Here is a 7,993-nt window from a genome sequence, read left to right as displayed (position 1 = left end):
TGTGTGTTGCAAAGCTAGCTTCTTAACCACATAATCCTGCCTGCGCCTGTAAACAGCCATGCCTATGTTTTTAGTTGTAGGTAAATACTTCAGGCTACATAAGCTTTTTATTACATGATATTGCAGTGAGATTTTTTTTTAATTTCAAAATCCAATGTGTATTATCTGAAAATCTACAGAGTATCCCTGCTAAGAAGCATGTCACTGGTTCGCCATCACTGCTTTCAACTAATGAAATCACCTTACGTTGCAAGTAACTTTTGCAATCATAGTTTATTTACGTCTTCAATATGTACGGTTCCTTTGAGCGCTTGTATAAATGAGTGAACGCATGGGGTATGTGAGTTGAGGGAGCAAAGATGGAAGAACCCGGAGAAATGCAAAGTAGTATTCATTCATGTAACTTTTTAATCGTTTTTTCTTTACGATACGAATCCAAATAATGCTGAGAGAACTATAAAATAACAGTAGAGTGATTGATCTAATTAACTATACATCTACTCAACAAATCTGTATCCTCTGCCTATGTTGGAAATCATAACTGTGATTACCAAGGGAGTATATTTTGAGCGTACAAGATGAGAGCCGCACGTTCACAAAAGATGTTTAATTTCTGTTCTTGTAGTACTATATTCATAAATTGTTTTCAGATATAATAATACATATTCAGAAACTAAGATTAAGTTAGATATGTCATACTATGTACAGATGTAACCTAGACTAATAACTTCAGTATAGTAGCAGATCCTGAAAATAACTGGCATATGTAACTATCTTTTACTTGTTTCAGTCATTAGACTGTGGCCATGCTGGAGCACCGCCTTGAAAATTTTTTCTCGAATGAATCAACTCCAGTACTTGTTTTTAAAGCCTAGTACTTATTCTATCGACTCCTTCACCGAATCGCTATATTGCGTGGATGTAAACACGCCAACACCGACTGTCAAGCGGTGGTAGGGAACAAACATAGCTACAAAGATACATACGCCCACACACGCACATACACATATACATTTATACAACGGGCTTCTTTCAGTTTTCGTCTACTAAATTCACTCATAAGGTCTTGGTTGGGCCGAGGCTATAGTAGAAGAAACTTGTCCAAGGTGCAATGTAGTGGGACTGAACCCGGAACCATGTTTTTCTGAAACAAAATACTTACTACACTGCCACGCCTGCGCCTTCCGAATTATTAATCCTTTCTTTTGTGGTTTTAGTCATTGAGTTCTGACGTTTTCCTCATCCCCACCAGTAAATTTTTTAAAAGGTGGATGAATACAGCGAAGATGGCCCAAGTGAGAGGAGGCCAACTCTAAGCTGGCGCCCGGAGGCTGGGAAGTACGGAGGAAGAGAGGACCACTTGCTATGGTACTTGGTAAAACGGGTGGCTCTGAATCAGTGAGGTTCCTTGGTTGCTCAGGGTGGCGTGGAGAATTTGTTAGAATTTTTTTGTTCTTGTTTGTATTTCATTGATCACACGGTTCTATGTAAATCCCCACTGTCCTTTGTGTTTGTATTGCTCTAAATGTTTTTCACGGCTCTTGTGGCCAATGAAGAAGGAATTATTATTATTATTATTATTATTATTATTATTATTATTATTATTATTATTATTATTATTATTATTACTCCTTCGTAACACAGTGTAGGTAAAAATGCACTTTCATCCTTCTGACATCAATAAAACAAAAACTAATGATGGCAAAACTGTATGGAATGCGAGAGGGTAATGTAAAAGTGATACCAGTGGTGATCGGAGCCCGGCTATGGAAAATAAAGAAGGTGAAGACGGTGCCAATTATCGTTGGGTCCTTGGGAATAGTATCAGTAGGCACCAAGAGAAATATAAAGGAAATTGGAATAGAGTGCCCAGTAGAACTTATACAAAAGGTTTACCTCCTTCGCACGGTCAGAATAATCAAGGAAGAATTAGACAGCTGAAAAGAGCGGATAACATGGTACCGTAGGGTGCAGGTAGTAAGCTCGCTACGCATGCAAGACTCTAGGAGCTCCAACAAAATCTGAGATGAAGAGAAAATAAATAATAATAATTATAATAACAACAACAATAATAATAATAATAATAATAATAATAATAATAATAATAATAATAATTATTATTATTATTATTATTATTATTATTATTATTATTATTATTATTATTATTATTATTATTATTATTGTTGTTGTTGCTGTTGCTGTTGTTGTTGTTGTTGTTGTTGTTATTGTTGTTGTTGTTGTTGTTATTAAGGCGGTGGGCTGCCTGAATCGTTAGCATGCCGGGCAAATGCTTCGCAGCATTTCGTCCGTCATTACGTTCTAAGTTCAAATTATGCCGTGGTCAACTTTGCCTTTCATTCTTTCGAGGTTGATAAAATAATGTAATCAATTAGACCCGTAATCCCCACCACCACCACCAACAACAAAAAAAGAAAGAAAAAACTTCAGTCCTTGTGCTTTAGTAGAAAGGATTGTTATTATTACTATTAAGGCGACTAGCTGGCAGGATCGGGGTCGATAAAATTAGTACCAGTTGAACGCTGGAATCGATGTAATTGACCTAACTCCTCCCCTGAAAACGCTGGCCTTGTACCGAAATTTAAAACTATCATCAGTTTTTGTTTTATTGATGTCGGAAGGATGAAAGTCTGGATTTGAACTCAGATCGTAAAGGGAGTTAACTAAATGCCATAATCACAAAGTAGCTTATCTGACACTCTACTGACTCAGCAATTTTGCTATTTTGCAAAAGTGCCGAAAGTCCAAAACGTTGCTTTTTCAGAAAAATAAAAAATAGTTTCACCATTCCATTTTTTTTTTTACCTTAGCAACAGTTTCAGCTTAACAATAAAACTTTGTTGGGTGCATAAAATCGTAACTCCATGCATGTAAGATATTTTCAGTCAGAAATATTTTTGCGAAACTGTCGTATGTGGGACTTAGTACACTTCTGAAAAATGCTAAACCGTTTTACTACACTTTGACAATTTTCGTATCTTGGTATCTGCAGCAGCTAGAGATACAAAAGTTTGACCAAAAGAACTGGCTATTTCAAGCAAAATGAAATATTGCAAAAAATGCATCTGACCAAATTTGGACATACGACAGTTTAACATAATAGCAACGATATGAGCGAACGTTTATTATTACTGGCGGTTGCATATGTTCCTTGCTCAGTGACACAAGGTAAGAGTACTATGGAAGTGTTCATTGATTCTAAAATTACACTGGCCTAAAAACTATTATTTTTATTTTTTTATATATATTGTTACCCCTTTTAAGCTCCATGATCAAGTGGTTCTGATACTTAAAATAAGTATTAGACCGTAAAAAAATACTGGGATTCATATTACCGATTAATCTTGTAAATCTGTGCGCCAGCTTGCTGCAGTCTAATACTAAGAGGAGTATAAGAGAGGGTAAAAGAACAGTGTCTAATCGCTATATGCTGTTCACCATGGTGCCGAGAATAAGTAGCTCATAGCTAAATTTTCGTAGTAATGCAAATTACAACTGGCCAAAAGAAAACGAAGGAGAAAATTAAATTAAATGTTAAACATGAAAATAAAATTTTCCATGAAATAAATTAACTCACTGAAATTCGTCTTTTATTTGAATGACGTCAACAACCTACTCTAATTTTTTGTTTTCTTTCTTCAACTAAAACGCAAATTTCACTGCACTGAAAAAATATTTTATCGTATGTCATTCCGTTCCGTACGTCACCACCTTTCTCAAGATTTTGGCCCACTTAAGTTATTTCCTTTACCTCACATTTTGTAATTATGTAAATTACTATTATGTGACGCTTTTTACTTGTAAAACAGCTGCCACTTTATCTGTTAAAAAGTATTAGGTTTTCCCCTAAGCATGAACATTCAATTTTCCGGGAAATTAACTCAGTTCCTTGAAATTATTCTTCTTCTACTTCCCTGAACCCTTTGCCTGTGTTGTACATCACATGTGATACGTAAGATATATTTCCCTGGCGTCCATGCATCATATATTGTACACATTACCATTTTCTTCAACCACCAGAGTGTACGTAAATATATATACATGCATATGTATGTTTATATATATATATGTACATGGTCATTCATAAATATATTTATATACATACTTATGCATATATACAAATGCAAACATACAAACGCATACGTATACACATGCATTCATACATAGGCAAACATAGATAAAATAAAGATACAGTTCTATACAGTAAAGTTCCCTTAATCTGGTATCAACTAATCCGATAAACCCGATTGTCTAGCTCTTTTTGTCGCGCTTCACCAATTACTTTCTTTCTACACGCCATCTCTAGCGTCCGATCACTCCGTCATGTTCACATTAGGCTATCACCTAAGTTCTTTATATCCACCTTTATCTAGTTATATATTGTTCATCCAATAATGAAAATGTCCTCCGATGTTAATATGAGAAACCAAATTGAGAAAGGTGTGAAAACTAAACATTTGAACACAATCAAAAGATCCGGTAATTGAAATAATACGTTTGAAAAGACTTGGAAACTGGAGCACTATATTGCGTAAATATAACATAGATTCTTCAACGTTGAATGATATTAGGAAACAAAACGGATAAATACAATTTATGGCTGATTCAGAAACAAATAAAGATGTTGGTGTGTGGCAAACATTAAAAAATACCAATACTATTATAGTTGCGATGTTATTTAAGCGGTTTAGTGCAAACGCTATTTAAGCTCCCACCAGTTTCAAAGCCAATAGTAAAAGCCAAACTATTACAGAAAACTATGGATAATGCAGAGATTGTGTGCTTACAATTGCATGGTTTAAAAATTTTAAAATACGGTATGGCATCATAAACTTGACTTGTCGGTCAGAATGAAGGAAAATATTAAAATTGCTCAAAAATATTTAGATATATTTGAGGATCGGGTTTTAAAAAATGATTTTGGTTTATCTTACTATTAGGTCGTCAAGTATGAAATTTGTAGTAAGGTATATGTTCATTTTGCACCATTATTATATTTTGACAATCTTTATTTTTTGTTAGAAAGCTGACATATCTATTTCTTTATTCTAACTCATTTTGTGCTTTATAAATCGCTTTTGCTATTTTGTTTAGAGGTGGATTAGTCGGAAATTCATACAGTTTTGAAATAAGAATTCTTTCTTGGAAATACAGCACCACAGACAGCTCGGCATATTAATGGAGTATTTCATTCTAATGTTATTACACAGCAGACAGTATCCAATTGGTTTGCAAAATTTCGTTCTGGTAACTTTGACCTCGTAAATGAGCAACGCGGTCGACCAGAAACAAAGGTGGATACTGACGAACTGAAAGCCACCGTCGAGTCAGATCCATCTCAAAGTTCCCGTGAAACATCGTTGCTGTTTGGTGTTAGCAAGCAAACAATATTGACTCACCTAGTTCAAATCGGTAGAGTGAAAAAGTTGGATAAGTGGGTTCCACGTGAACTCAATGAAAATCAGAAACAGCAACGTTTAGAAGCCTGCATTATGTTATTTTCTCGTCACAAAAAGGAATAATTTTTGAATCGAATTGTAACGTGTGATGAGAAATGGATCCAATACGACAACCGTAAACGTTCAGCACAATGGTTGGACAAAGGCGAGCCACCAAAACACAGTCCAATAAGCAAAATTCGTCAAAAGAAGCTGATGGTGTGTGTTTGGTGGTCTGGCGCAGGTGTGATCCATTATGATTTCATTAAAACTGGCTCATCAGTCACATCCGAAGTATACTGCAGCCAACTGGACCAAATGATGCAGAAACTTACAAAAAATACAGCCTAGATTAGTCAACAGATCCACTCCTGTTTTATTGCAAAACAAAGCCAGACCACACATCGCAAAAATGACATTGGCGAAACTACAGGAGTTGGAGTTGGAAGTTCTCCCTCATCCACGACACTCACCTGATCTTGCCCCACTGACGACTTCTTCTTCCAGAATTTGGATAACTTTTTCATAGGAAAAAAATTAATTCCGACGATGCTGTAAAATAGGCTTTCCAAGATTTTATTGACTCTAGATTATCAGGCTTTTACAGTTCCAGGCTGGACAAGCTACCACTGAAATGGAAAAAGTGTATTGACAATATGGGTGCATACTTTGATGAATAGAACTATTCTTTGTATTTATTAGCAAACTTGTTTTTCTTTTCTACAAATTTTATACTTGACGACCTAATGTATAGAAAACGTTGTCTGTATGTGTCCTCTATGCAAGGCCGAACCTCTGGATCAATCTGTAACCATACTTGGGGTAAATGAGTAATTTGATCTGGGAAATAATAATACGCTTTTGATTTATTTTTTATCAAAAATAAATAATATTGCTTTATATATATAACAAGAGCACTCAGAGAGCGCAAACCTCCGCCAAGGCCTCTCAACGATTAGCCGGGGATGATTTTTAAAATGATAATATCTGAAACAAATTCGACTGCTCTCACAAACGAGAATACTAAAAATGAACCCGATCGCTCTCAAAAATTAAGTTAAAAAACCCCCCCAAAAAACGGAAAAATAATCCAGAATCCTTGTCCGGTACCTGATCGATCCCAATGGTAGTCATGGAATGTAAAGGTAGGTGTACCGGCCGTGTTTGTAATACTGTGTGTGTCGTCTGCAGTGGGAACAGGGACAGTTTTCTCTATAAAGACCTTTTTTAGTCTGTCCACTGATATACTGTCATTACGACCATTAAGGTCTATAGTGAAAAATTTATCCATGCGTGAAAGAAAACGGAAAGACCTGCATACGGTACTGTTAACGGAGGTTTAGCAACATCGTTGCGCACAGAAACATGAGTCCAAGAAGTAAAGCTGCCTTCAAGGCAGAGTTAGAAATGCAATTGTGAAGTAGTTGAGAGGTTTTAAACAAGAGCGATATATTCAAAATTGGTAAAACTAAAAATTGCCGAGGATAAATTAAATTTATCATTGTCACAGAATGGTTTTCCTATCGTTTGTTATATTTCTACTAAAATAGAGACGCGAGTAAAATTAGTAATAAAGAAACGAAAGCAAAACTTTAGAAACAGCAACGCCACCATAGCTTACGTGGAAACCATGAGCGTGCTTTCAAGGGAGATAATCAGAGTAAGACTTGAAAGAAAGTAAGATCGGAATACTTCATGTAAAGTAAAGTAAATATAACAAAAAAAATCTAGAATCCTTGTCCGGTACCAGATAGACTCCAAAATCAAATCAGCTCATGCCAGTCATGAGGCCAAATATCCCAGAAAGTTTCATCCGAATCTATCCAGCGGTTCTTGAGATATCTAGTCCACGGACAAACCAACAAACAAACAAACAAACAAACGAACACAACTAAGAAGAATATCTTCCGCCTTCGCTAAGGCGGAGGTAATAAAGATTCCCTTCTTCAAACCGTTTTGTCAATGTCAACTTCTTGTGTCCGGCGTTCTGACGTAGTAACTAAGTAACCAGCTATTTACACACACACGTATGTGTACGTCATTACAGTTGTGACGACTTCTGATAAAAAAGAATTTCTAAAAGTACTTTTATTTTTTTTTATATTCTTCTCCAGCTTTCTATTTGTGTATCTGTGCGTACAGGTTCATTTCTGTAAAAAAAATTTCCAATGTCAACAGGTCTGCTTCATATATAAGATATATATTTATGTGTGTGTAAATACATTCTGCACGGAGATAGACGCCTCTTTTTGATATGTCAACAGGTCTGTTAAGATATATATTAATGTGAATGTGTGTGTGAAAATACATTCAATACGGAGATAGACGCCTTCTTTTTCAAATGTCAATAGGTCTGTTTCATATATATGATATATATTATTGTGTGTGTGTGTGTGTGTGTGAATATCCCACACACACACATACACATATACACACACACACTATCTCCATACGGAGATAGTGGCCTTTTTCCATATGCCAACAGGTCTGTTTTCTTTCATTCAATTTATCAATTGTCAACAGATCTGTTTCATATA

General features: G+C 35.5%; 1 protein-coding gene and 2 long non-coding RNA genes across 4 annotated transcripts in view; 1 reads left to right on the top strand and 2 right to left on the bottom strand.

Moving 5' to 3' along the window:
* The window catches only part of LOC106871644 (calcium and integrin-binding protein 1), a 443,076-nt gene that overhangs the window by 409,599 nt on the left and 25,484 nt on the right, over positions 1 to 7,993 (bottom strand). The gene's annotated exons all lie outside the window — the stretch shown is intronic.
* Positions 6,012 to 6,997, bottom strand: LOC128250076 (uncharacterized). The gene is made up of 2 exons (XR_008266194.1): positions 6,567 to 6,997; positions 6,012 to 6,085 (listed from the first exon to the last, which is right to left on the bottom strand). It is a non-coding gene; the product is annotated as an uncharacterized LOC128250076 (long non-coding RNA).
* LOC128250075 (uncharacterized) overlaps positions 7,451 to 7,993 on the top strand; it is a 4,407-nt gene continuing 3,864 nt past the window's right edge. Inside the window, exon 1 of one of the 2 annotated variants that reach the window (XR_008266193.1) lies at positions 7,451 to 7,538. This is a non-coding gene — a long non-coding RNA (uncharacterized LOC128250075). The other variant, XR_008266192.1, reaches the window with a different exon arrangement.

Source organism: Octopus bimaculoides, chromosome 19 (genome assembly GCF_001194135.2).
Source record: "Octopus bimaculoides isolate UCB-OBI-ISO-001 chromosome 19, ASM119413v2, whole genome shotgun sequence".
Lineage (NCBI taxonomy): Eukaryota > Metazoa > Mollusca > Cephalopoda > Octopoda > Octopodidae > Octopus > Octopus bimaculoides.
The sequence above is the reverse complement of the archived record's forward strand: the minus strand, read 5'-3'. Positions and strand labels throughout refer to the sequence as shown.